Raw genomic sequence first — 13,740 nt, 5'->3', positions numbered from 1 at the left:
ATATATATATATTCCTGAATGTGTACTCAAAAATTCTGTTTTTCAATTCAATTTTTTCCAGTGATTTTGGCAAGAAAGGAGGCACAGCTATAGAGTGAATATAAAAGTCTAAATACTGTGTACCTTCTTCAAATGATAATCTGCCAAATTCTTATTTTATCCAAAAATTACAAGACATCATGAAGTAAAGGACAGTATGGAATATAGAATGTGTTTCTATAGTCCCATTAGATATCAGTTCTCTACTATCTACCTTCCTGTATTCCCAGTAAGAGACTTGAGGGTTTTGGGTGTTTTAACATGATTCTTTCTTCAGGCCGAACAAGATTCACGAGGATGGGCAGGATGAGTAATGGCTTGAGAACCAGTGAAACCTCAGCTTAATTAGGTTCATAAGAACAGGAGAGAGTCTACTTGGCACTGCCATTTGTGGATTCTGCTTTCTTGACCTTGTTTCCAGAATCCATGTTAAAATTCCATCTAAATGCACAGCTCTAGGATATATATATATATATATATATATATATATATATATATATATATATGATAGATAGATAGATAGATATAGAGATAGAGATAGAGAGAGATAGATATAGATATAGATGATATATAGATATACATAGAATGATAGATATAGGTATAGAAATAGATATAGATAAAGATATACATGTCAGCCACCAAAACAAGATAAGATTGATGAATCTTAGAATTGCATGATTAGAAGAAATGGATATAAGTCTTTCCTGAGAGACACAGCTAGGGCATGTCAAATAGAGAAGTGAATGGTAGTGGCAATAAAGTAAAATGAAAACAATTCTCTTGTTGGTAGATATTGAGAAAGGATTTCATGAGCTGAAGGAGCATTCAATCTGATAAGAAAAACAATGCCAATGAACCAGAGTTTTCTGGTACTATACGAATATTAAAGCTAGTATATGGATAGAGCTATGGATCCAACAGCATATGTAGCCAAGAATGGTCTTGGTTGGGCACCAATGGAAGGAGATGCCCTTGGTCTAAACTAGGCTTTATTACCAATTCAAGGGTTTATCAAAGGGCAGTAAGGGGCATTATACAAGTAGGGTAGGGGGACCGGTTAGGGATTTTATGTTCAGGAAACTGGGAAAGGCAAAAATATTTGAAATGTAATTATGGAAAAATCAAATAAAAACGCAAAATAATTGCTGAAAAATAAAAAAAAATTAAATAAGTTAAAGATAAGAAAGCTACCATCTAATCACACATTTGGACTGAGAAATCTAAAGGGTCATTATCGGGCAATGGGAGTCAGAGTAATACTAGTGGAAAGACTGATATGATGAATTAGAAAGACATCTCTCTCCCAAATAAAAGTATCAGACACAAAAAAGCAGTATAGGTATCCAAATAATCAAGGAATTTACTCTGAATTGAGGACACAATACTTGTCTTTCACTTCTTTCTTAGGGCTTTTTCTTCTGGGCAAAATAAAAATAAAAGCCATGAGCACTATGAAAAATAACAGTGCCCTTCCCAACACCTGGCTTTTCGGATAAAGATATGAATGATATAAACTCTCTGACTTACATGAACCACTAGAAGCAGGTAAGTCCAGAAGCTTCTGACAGTCTCCCAGCACCTGAATCCCATATGTGGAAGGCTCAGATAAAGGCTATCACTTCAGTGAACATTCTCAACCCCTACATAAGACTCAAGGCCCTTTCTCTATGGTGAAGTATTTCTTCCTTTTTTTATACCAAGAGAGAAAGCCAGTTTCCTACTCCCCATGTCTTATCATTTCATGCTCTGTGTCCTCCCTCCCAAATGGCTGTTTACAATGCATTAGAGGCCAATTAGTAAACCCTAGAAGTACTGAAGTAATATCGGAAAGGCAGTTTCAGTCAGGACAACACTTGTAACAGAAGAAGCTAGGGCTCTCCAGGATACAATAGATTTTTCAGGGAGGCATAATGATGATGTCACTGAGACCTGCCATGGTCTACCTGCTAAACAGCTTTCCCTACATTGACCATATTTGAGGATGCCCTTTCCAGGAGAGTCTCCTTTGACACAGTGGAAACCTTTACATACTACTTGTCTCTAAATCTAGAGACTTTTCTTTGCTTCATTAGTGGTTACTTGCTCTGTATGGACAAAGTTAGTCAGGGGCTCAGCATAGCTAGAAAAGATTTAGGAACATAGAGTGGAGGAGGTTCTTCCAGAAAATATTTTATTCCCAGGTATATTCCTTTGACATACATTTCAATATCCCAGGTTTTCTCTATTTCACAAAGGCCAGTATTTTGACTACAGTACTTAATTGAATTAATATTGTATTACACTTTCTCATTGTACATTCCTTGATAAGAGACTTTATTAATATTCCTGTATGTGTACTCAAATATTCTGTTTCCAATTCCATTTTCAGCAAAGCAAAGGATAAAATGACTATAGAATTCAGTTCTGTGGTCCTATTTGATATCAGTACTACACTATATACCTTCCTGTTTTCTCATTGCTAGACTTGAGGGTCAGATATTTTATCATGATGCTCTCTGAAGACCAAACATAAGATACTGGAGGATGGGCAGAAAGAAGAATGGGTTGAGGACCAGTGAAACCTAAACTTCAATAGGTTCATAAGAACAGGAGGGTGTCTTTTTGGCATTGTCATTTCTGAACTCTACATTCTTGATCTAGTTACTCAGAATCTGTTTTACCATTCCAACTAACAACATAGCTGTAGGAGCCACCAAAACAAGATAAGATTGATGTAGCTAAAAAGTGCATTCTGCCAGCAACCCGATATAGGTCTTTCCTGAGAGACACAATTAGATCATGTCAACTACAGAAGTGAATGCTAGTGGCAAACCAGTGAACTGAAACAGATCTCTTGTTTGCAGATTTTGAGAAAGGATTACAAGAGCTGAAAGAGCTTTCAAGCCCATAAGAACAACAATGTCAATGAACCAGAGTTTTCCTTAACTAGAACAATATTCAATGAATGTACACGGACAGAGCTATGGCTCAACCTGCATGTGGCAGAGAATGGCCTTGTTCATCACGAAATAAACAGAAGCTATCGGTCCTCTCTAGATTGTCTCCGAGTCCAAGGGAAGGTGAATGCGCAGTCAGGGGTGTTAGAGAAGAAGGGGAAGGATACGGGTAGGTATCTTATTAGCAGGAAAACGGGAAACGTAATAAGATTAAATTTAAATATAGGAACATCAAGTTAAAAAAGCAATAAAAATTGCTAAAACCTAAAAAATGAAAGAAATAAAAGAAGAGAAAACTGACAGCTAATCATACCTATTGACTCAGAAAAGTTAAGTGGTAGTCAGTGGAAATATTAGTGGAAAAACTGAGATGATGAAGTCTCAACTAATAGCACTGCTGCGTCCCAGACTGCACTATAGATATCTAAACATGGAGGAGTTTACTCTGCTCTAGGGTCACAATACATGTCTATCCCTTTTTCCTTAGGACCTTTTACTTCTATTCAAAAAGAGTAAAGGCCATGAGCTCTCAGAAAAACAACTGTGACCTTCCCAACAGTTGGCTTTTGGAATAAAGAAATTAATGATATAAACTCTCTGATTTCCAGGAACCATAATAACAGGGAAGTCCAGATGCATCTGAGAGGCTCCCAGCTCCTGATTCTCATAGGAATTCTCTTTAGAAATCCCACTAAATCCCTACCAAGTACTCACTGAGCTATACCAAGGACGACATATTTATTCCTTTTTATATAACAAGACTGAAGGCCAGCATCTTTCATTCTCTCCATATCTGATCTTTTCATCCTCTTTGTTCTCACTTCCAAATGGCTGTTTACTCTGAATTAGAGGCCAATTAGTGAACCCTAGAGGTACTGAAGAAATATCAGAGAGACAATTGCTGTCACAACACTTGTGACGTCACAGAAGAGGATAAGGATCTCCAGGTTCCAAGAGATTATTCAGGGAGGCCCTAATGATGATGTAACTGAGAACTTCCATGTCCTACCTGATGAACAGCTTTCCTTACAGTGACCAGCTGTGACAGTTCCTTTTCCAGTTTTGTCTCCTTTGACACAGGGGAAACCTTTATGTACTCCATCTCTCTAAAGGTAGAGACTTCTCTTTGCTTCACATGTGGTTTCATGCTCTTTATAGAGAAAGTTAATCAGGCACTTGGCATGGTTATAAAAGATCTAGGAACATGGGGTGGAGGAGTTTATTCTGGACAATAATTCTATTCCCTTGTCCATTCCTGTGACATACACTTCAATTTCCAAGGTTTTCTCTGTTTCCCAAAGGCCAGTATTTTCCTTACAGACCTTAATTTGATTGAATATTGTATTTCATTTTTGCATTGTACTTTCCATAATAGGAGAATATATATATATATATATATATAGATAGATAGATATAGATATAGATATAGATATAGATATAGATATAGATATAGATATAGATATAGATATAGATATAGATATAGATATAGATATAGATATAGATATAGATATAGATATAGATATAGATATAGATATAGATATAGATATAGATATAGATATAGATATAGATATAGATAGATATAGATATATATTCCTGAATGTGTACTCAAAAATTCTGTTTTGCAATTCCATTTTTGCAATGAAATAGCAACAGAGTGTGCCCAGGTATAGAGTGAATATGTCAGTGTAAATATTGTGAACCTAATTCAAATGAAAAACTCCTAAAACCTTATTTTACCCCAAATTATGAGACATTAGTAAAGCAACAAAAATCATGGACTATAGAATGTGGAACTCTAGTCCCATTAGATATCAGTTCTATATTATCTACCTTCCTGTGTTCCCAGGGCCAGACTTATAGGTTTTGGAAGTTTTACCAAGATTCTTTCTTCAGGCAAAACACAAGACTCAGGAGGATGGGCAGGAAGAGGAATGGCTTGATGTCCAGAGAAACATCAACTTCAATAGGTTCATAATAACAGGAGGGAGTCTGATTGGGATTGGCCTTTGATGATTCTCCTTTTTTGGCCTAGTTGCACAGAATCCATCCTAAAATTGCACCTAACCACATAGGTGTAGAAACCACCAAATATATACATACATACATACATACATACATACATACATACATATGTAAATGTATATGTATTGATATATATATATAGATAGATATAGATAAAGATATAGATATAGATAGATAGACATAGATAGATAGATAGATAGATAGATAGATAGATAGATAGATAGATGATAGATAGATAGATCTGCCATAAAATTACGTAAGATTGATGATGCTAAGAAGTGCATGCTGCCAGGAAACAGATATATCTTTCCTGAGAGACCCAGGTAGAGCTGGCCAATTACAGAAGTGAAGGTTATTGGCAAACCAGCGGAAAGCAAACGAACCTCTTGTTAGTAAATTGGCAATAGAATTACCAGGACTGAATGGACTTTCAAGAATATAAGAACATCAATGCCAATGACCCATAGCTTTCTGGTACTAAACCAATATTCAAAGACAGTACATGGACAGAACTATGGCATTAGCTGCATGCGTAATCTTGTTGGACATCAATGGGAGAGAAGCTCTTAGGCCTACCAAAGCTGGAACCCCAGTGTAGGGGAATGTCAGGGGGTGCTGGGAAAGGGAGTGGTTGGTGTGGGGGAACACCTTAAAGAAGAACTGGTTGGGGAAGTGATAGGACTCTTATGACCAGAAAACTGGAAAAGTGAATAATATTTGAAATTAAACAATAATATCCAGTTTTTATAAAAGGAAAATAAAAGTTAAACAACCTGAACAGCCAAAGTGAGGAATCTCAATCCGACTTGAGAGGGAGAAGAAATGAACCACAGGAGAAAAGAGAGAAGGACATGGATGAGAAAGAAGACAGTAAGGGAAAGAGGGGAACATGGTCAGGTATTGGTGGGGAATAGGATTGAAGCCCTGAGTGCCAGCAGAATGAAAGTCAACAGGCAACCTCAGGAGCTAAAAGGTTGGAGGTGGGGGGTGGCTCTAGAATATTCCAGAGACCTGAGAGTTAAGATATTATCAGAAATCAGAGAAAAGTCCAGTAGTGGGAAGAGGGAAATTGTAGAGACTACCTCCATGAGGAAGAGAGAGCATCAAGTGAAAGATAAGGTTGCCATGCACAAATCAAAGTTCTGACCCATATTTGATACTCTCTGAAAGAACTTCAGGGAGAAAACCAGAGAAGAACCTGAGTAAAAGGAAGACCAGTGACCCGCCAATTCTGGGAACCAGATTAAGTAGAGGTCCCCAAGGCCTGACACTCTTACTCATGCTTTGTCATGTTCACAAAATGGACCTGACATGACTGCCTTCTGAAAGACCCTGAAAGTGTCAGATGAAGACAATTACACTCAGCCAGTGAACAGAGGCTGCTAAGCCCTGTGGTCGAACTTGGGAAAAGCTGGAGGAAGCTGAGGAGGGTAGCAACCCTGCAGGAGGACCAGCAGTGATAACTAACCTGGACCCAGTGTTTTTTTCAAACACTGTGCCATCAATGTGGCATCATGCACCAGCTAATATGAGGGCTCTAAGACTGGAGTGCTGATTCTGGACACGACCAAAGAAGATGTACTCAACCCTCAAGAGGCATGAGTCCCTAGGTAGTGGAGAGGTATGGTAGACTGGGCATGGAATGGGAGACAGCTTCATTCAGATGGGCATGAAGGGGTATATATGGTATGTAGAACAGTCAGAGTATGGGCTGGGAGAGGGATGAAATCTGGATTGTAAAATTCTATTAAATAAAATTAAAAAAAAGAAAATGTAAACTAAAATAAACACTTTCTTCCCCCACTCTTTTCCGTTTTAGTCATGGTATTTCATAACAGCTATAGAAACTCTGGCTAAGACATGGTATTATGGACAAAAGTGTGCAAATCCTATTTAGAGAAGGATCACATTTCTGGAGTCAAGTAGCATGGTCTGATTCAAACTTCCTTATTCAGACGTAGCAACAAACAGGGAATTTCTAAGACTAAATTTATTATCATGACATAGTGAACAATTTTTAATCCAACCATTATGGTATCTCTGATATCTGGAAACAAACCAAGAGACTGGGAATATGAAAAGGGTAGAATCTTGTTTAAACATTCATGGAAGAAATGATAATCCTATCTATTAGATTACCACAATGAGGTTGATGCTTCTCATTGCTGCCTGGTACCCAACACAATGCGTATTCTCTTTTACTCCTTACAAAGTAATAATAGATTAATTAATAAGACTCTATATCTAGAGAGAAAGTTTGAATTTAATGTGAACTTAATTCCAAAGATATTACTGTTTGTATGGGTGTACTTTGTTTACTACATTTATTATAAAAATAATTTGTGTAAGAATGTCAATTGGAATTGCTTGGAAAAGTTCTTATAGCTTGCAGATATGGTTTTACTTTATTGAGATTTTACTATAGCAGAGAATTCCATTTTTTATATCATAGTTTTTTCTACATCTACTAATGGAAATGACAATAGTTAGATTAATTCTGAAACACCTGGGTAAAATTCCATCTGCACATACAATTTTAATTTCCATAGGAAATAAATGTTTTAAAATCTCAAAAGCTATATTTATTCAACAGTAAGATTTTAGAAGTGTATGTTTATTCTTTTTTTTCATTTTCATTAAATATGGGGTTTCTCATTTGCATTTCAAATGTTTTTATCTTTCCTAGGTTTCTCTCCATCACCCCTAACTTCTCCCACTCCATTTTTATACTGGATGTCCCCTGCACATTGACACCCCCTTCCTTACTGCCACAGACAACCAAATATCCAAACTTTTAAAACGGGTTAGAGAGCTAAACCAAAAATTCTCAGCTGAAGTAACTCAATACCTGAGGAACATATCAAGAATTGTTCACAATCCATAGATATGTGATAAAAGCAAATCAAAATGAACCAGAGATTCTACATTACACCAATCAGAATGACTAAGATAAAACAAGTAGTGCATTAGCAGAGTGGGCTAGGATGTAGGCAAAGTAGAACACTTCTCCATTGCTGGTGGGATTGGTATCTGTATATCCACTTTGGATAACAATGTGGAGGTTTAGAGAAAATTGCATATAGCTTTACCTGAAGACCCAGCTTTACCACTCACTTCAACATATATACACAAACTTGATCCACATACAACAAGGGCATGTGGTTGAACATGTTCAAAGCAGTCTTACTTATATTAGTTAAATGATGGAACCAATCGTGATACATGTAACCTCCACTGAGTAATAAATAAAGTAAGGTATAATAAAACAAAGGAACACTACTCAGATATTAAAAATGAGGACACCAAGACCACTGTCCACAAAGTTATGTAACTGGAAAATAGTGAAGGAACAGAGATCGAAAAGGACATATCATGGGATGTACTTAGGGACAATTGGATGTTAGCAACAAAGTTCAGAATACCCACTATTCAAATCCTTTATCATATGGAGGGTAATATGAAAGGAATCCAATTGTGGATGCTTGCAACAAACTTAGAACGCAGAGGGAAGGAGGGACCTAGTTACAGGTAGAGAAGAATGGAAAAGGGGGGGAGTAGAAAAAATGAAAAGAGACAAGAGAGAAATCCATAGGAAAAGTGGAATAAATAATAATCATCAATGGTAGGTGAACTTGTGTATCCCCAGTAAAGTCCCAGATTTCAGGAATGCAAAAGGCTCCAATACACCTACTGGGATGATAGTGGTTTAAATACCAAGCAGCAAAGAGATAGAACCACTAGAGACTGCCTCTTGCAGCTAGACATGACCCTAGTGAAAGGATGGTGCTGCCCATGTAGCTCAAAATTTTTAACCTATAAATATACAAGGCCTAGAAAAAGTAAAAAAGAAAAAAGAGCAGAGAATGAAGAAAGGCGCTTAAGAAACTACCCCACCATAAGAATCATTTCATCCACAGACCTTAAATCCTCGCACTATTCCTGATGTCAAGATGTACTTGCCGAGAAGACCCTAATATGTCTGTTCTCTGAGGGGTTCTGCCATCACCTGACTGAGACAGATGCTGATACAGCTAAACATTTGACAGAAACTGACAGCCACATACGATGAGTTAGTTGAATGCCTAAGGAATCTTTAGGGGATTGGAAACCAATATGAAAAACAACAGTATCAATTAAGTTTACCTTTCAGAGTCTCAGCAAATTTACCAACAAGAGTATACTTGGCCAGTACATGGATACTGCTATATAGATAGCAAAGCATATGGAGAAGACAACTGCCTCATCTGCCATGCCTGGAAAGGAAGTCAATTGGTCTAGTGGAAACGTCATATCCCAGAGAAGGGGGATGTTAGATGGCTAAAGTGGAAGTGGGCAAGTAGAAGGAGGAGCACCATCGTAGAAACAAAGAGCATCCACACCCGCGGATCCCGGCCCGCAGCAGCTCTCTGCTCCCAGACGCGGTGAGAGAGAGACCCAACCGCCTGGTCAGGTGGGCACTCCGGAGGCTGCAGAGCTGAAGAGACCACCAACTCTGCTCACCCCTGCCCACATCCCTGGCCCAAGACGAAACTGTATAAGGCCTCTGGGCTCCCGTGGGGGAGGGCACAGGAGCGGCAGGACCCCTGCCTGAGACACCATTGGAACATGAAAGAAACAGACCGGATAAACAGTTCTCTGCACCCAAATCCCGTGGGAGGGAGAGCTAAACCTTCAGAGAGGCAGACAAGCCTGGGAAACCAGAAGACACTGCTCCCTGCACACACATCTCGGACGCCAGAGAAAAAAGCCAAAGACCATCTGGAACCCTGGTGCACTGAAGCTCCCGGAAGGGGCGGCACAGGTCTTCCTGGTTGCTGCCACTGCAGAGAGCCTGTGGGCAGCACCCCACCAGCGAACTTGAGCCTCAGGACCACAGGTAAGACCAAATTTTCTGCTGCAAGAAAGCTGCCTGGTGAACTCCAGACACAGGCCCACAGGAACAGCTGAAGACCTGTAGAGAGGAAAAACTACACGCCCGAAAGCAGAACACTCTGTCCCCATAACTGACTGAAATGGAGAAAACAGGTCTACCGCACTCCTGACACACAGGCTTATAGGACAGTCTAGCCACTGTCAGAAATAGCAGAACAGAGTAACACTAGAGATAATCTGATGGCGAGAGGCAAGCGCAGGAAACCAAGCAACAGAAACCAAGACTACATGGCACCATCGAAGCCCAATTCTCCCATCAAAACAAAATGGAATATCCAAACACACCAGAAAAGCAAGATCTAGTTTCAAAATCATATTTGATCATGATGCTGGAGGACTTCAAGAAAGACATGAAGAACTCCCTTAGAGAACAAGTAGAAGCCTACAGAGAGGAATCGCAAAAATGCCTGAAAGAATCGCAAAAATCCCTGAAAGAATTCCAGGAAAACATAAATAAACAAGTAGAATCCCATAGAGAGGAGACACAAAAATCACTGAAAGAATTCCAGGAAAACATAAATAAACAAGTAGAAGCCCATAGAGAGGAGACACAAAAATCCCTGAAAGAATTCCAGAAAAACACAATCAAACAGTTGAAGGAATTAAAAATGGAAATAGAAGCAATCAAGAAAGAACACATGGAAACAATCTGGATATAGTAAACCAAAAGAAGAGACAAGGAGCTGTAGATACAAGCTTCACCAACAGAATACAAGAGATGGAAGAGAGAATCTCAGGAGCAGAAGATTTCATAGAAATCATTGACTCAATTGTCAAAGATAATGTAAAGCGGAAAAAGCTACTGGTCCAAAACATACAGGAAATCCAGGACTCAATGAGAAGATCAAACCTAAGGATAATAGGTATAGAAGAGAGTGAAGACTCCCAGCTCAAAGGACCAGTAAATATCTTCAACAAAATCATAGAAGAAAACTTCCCTAACTTAAAAAAAGAGATACCCAAAGACATACAAGAAGCCTACAGAACTCCAAATAGATTGGACCAGAAAAGAAACACCTCCCGTCACATAATTGTCAAAACACCAAACGCACAAAATAAAGAAAGAATATTAAAAGCAGTAAGGGAAAAAGGTCAAGGAACATATAAAGGGAGACCTATCAGAATCACACCAGACTTCTCGCCAGAAACTATGAAGGCCAGAAGATCCTGGACTGATGTCATTCAGACCCTAAGAGAACACAAATGCCAGCCCAGGTTACTGTATCCAGCAACTCTCAATTAACATTGAAGGAGAAACCAAGATATTCCATGACAAAACCAAATTTACACAATATCTTTCTACAAATCCAGCACTACAAAGGATAATAAATGGTAAAGCCCAACATAAGGAGGCAAGCTATACCCTAGAAGAAGCAAGAAACTAATCGTCTTGGCAACAAAACAAAGAGAATGAAAGTACACAAACATAACCTCACATCCAAATATGAATATAAAGGGAAGCAATAATCACTATTCCTTAATATCTCTCAATATCAATGGACTCAACTCCCCAATAAAAAGACATAGATTAACAAACTGGATACGCAACGAGGACCCTGCATTCTGCTGCCTACAGGAAACACACCTCAGAGACAAAGACAGACACTACCTCAGAGTGAAAGGCTGGAAAACAACTTTCCAAGCAAATGGTCAGAAGAAGCAAGCTGGAGTAGCCATTCTTATATCAAATAAAATCAATTTCCAACTAAAAGTCATCAAAAAAGATAAGGAAGGACACTTCATATTCATCAAAGAAAAAATCCACCAAGATGAACTCTCAATCCTAAATATCTATGCCCCAAATACAAGGGCATCTTCATACGTAAAAGAAACCTTACTAAAGCTCAAAACACACATTGCACCTCACACAATAATAGTGGGAGATTTCAACATACCACTCTCATCAATGGACAGATCATGGAAACAGAAATTACACAGAGACATAGACAGACTAAGAGAAGTCATGAGCCAAATGGACTTAACGGATATTTATAGAACATTCTATCCTAAAGCAAAAGGATATACCTTCTTCTCAGCTCCTCATGGTACTTTCTCAAAAATTGACCATATAATTGGTCAAAAAACAGGCCTCAACAGGTACAGAAAGATAGAAATAATCCCATGCATGGTATCGGACCACCACGACCTAAAACTGGTCTTCAATAACTATAAGAGAAGAATGCCCACATATACGTGGAAATTGAACAATGCTCTACTCAATGATAACCTGGTCAAGGAAGAAATAAAGAAAGAAATTAAAAACTTTTTAGAATTTAATGAAAATGAAGATACAACATACCCAAACTTACAGGACACTATGAAAGCTGTGCTAAGAGGAAAACTCATAGCGCTGAGTGCCTGCAGAAAGAAACAGGAAAGAGCATATGTCAGCAGCTTGACAGCACACCTAAAAGCTCTAGAACAAAAAGCAGCAAATACACCCAGGAGGAGTAGAAGGCAGGAAATAATCAAACTCAGAGCGGAAATCAACCAAGTAGAAACAAAAAGGACCATAGAAAGAATCAACAGAACCAAAAGTTGGTTCTTTGAGAAAATCAACAAGATAGATAAACCCTTAGCCAGACTAATGAGAGGACACAGAGAGTGCGTCCAAATTAACAAAATCAGAAATGAAAAGGGAGACATAACTACAGATTCAGAGGAAATTCACAAAATCATCAGATCTTAGTATAAAAACCTATATTCAACAAAATTTGAAAATCTTCAGGAAATGGACAATTTCCTAGACAGATACCAGGTATCGAAGTTAAATCAGGAACAGATAAACCAGTTAAACAACCCCATAACTCCTAAGGAAATAGAAATAGTCATTAAAGGTCTCCCAACCAAAAAGAGCCCAGGTCCAGACGGGTTTAGTGAAGAATTCTTTCAGACCTTCATAGAAGACCTCATACCAATATTATCCAAACTATTCCACAAAATTGAAACAGATGGAGCACTACCGAATTCCTTCTATGAAGCCACAATTACTCTTATACCTAAACCACACAAAGACACAACAAAGAAAGAGAACTTCAGACCAATTTCCCTTATGAATATCGACGCAAAAATACTCAATAAAATTCTGGCAAACCGAATTCAAGAGCACATCAAAACAATCATCCACCATGATCAAGTAGGCTTCATCCCAGGCATGCAGGGATGGTTTAATATACGGAAAACCATCAACGTGATCCATTATATAAACAAATTGAAAGAACAAAACCACATGATCATTTCATTAGATGCTGAGAAAGCATTTGACAAAATTCAACACCCCTTCATGATAAAAGTCCTTTAAAGAATAGGAATTCAAGGTCCATACCTAAACATAGTAAAAGCCATATACAGCAAACCAGTTCCTAACATTAAACTAAATGGAGAGAAACTTGAAGCAATCCCACTAAAATCAGGGACTAGACAAGGCTGCCCACTGTCTCCCTACTTATTCAATATAGTTCTTGAAGTTCTAGCCAGAGCAATCAGACAACAAAAGGAGATCAAGGGGATACAGATCGGAAAAGAAGAGGTCAAAATATCACTATTTGCAGATGACATGATAGTATATTTAAGTGAAACCAAAAGTTCCACCAGAGAACTACTAAACCTGATAAACAACTTCAGCAAAGTGGCTGGGTATAAAATTAACTCAAATAAATCAGTTGCCTTCCTCTGTACAAAAGAGAAACAAGACGAGAAAGAAGTTAGGGAAACGACACCCTTCATAACAGACCCAAATAATATAAAGTACCTCGGTGTGACTTTAACCAAGCAAGTAAAAGATCTGTACAATAAGAACTTCAAGACACTG

Source organism: Rattus norvegicus, chromosome Y (genome assembly GCF_036323735.1).
Source record: "Rattus norvegicus strain BN/NHsdMcwi chromosome Y, GRCr8, whole genome shotgun sequence".
Taxonomy (NCBI): Eukaryota; Metazoa; Chordata; class Mammalia; order Rodentia; family Muridae; genus Rattus; species Rattus norvegicus.
This window is presented reverse-complemented; position numbering follows the sequence as displayed.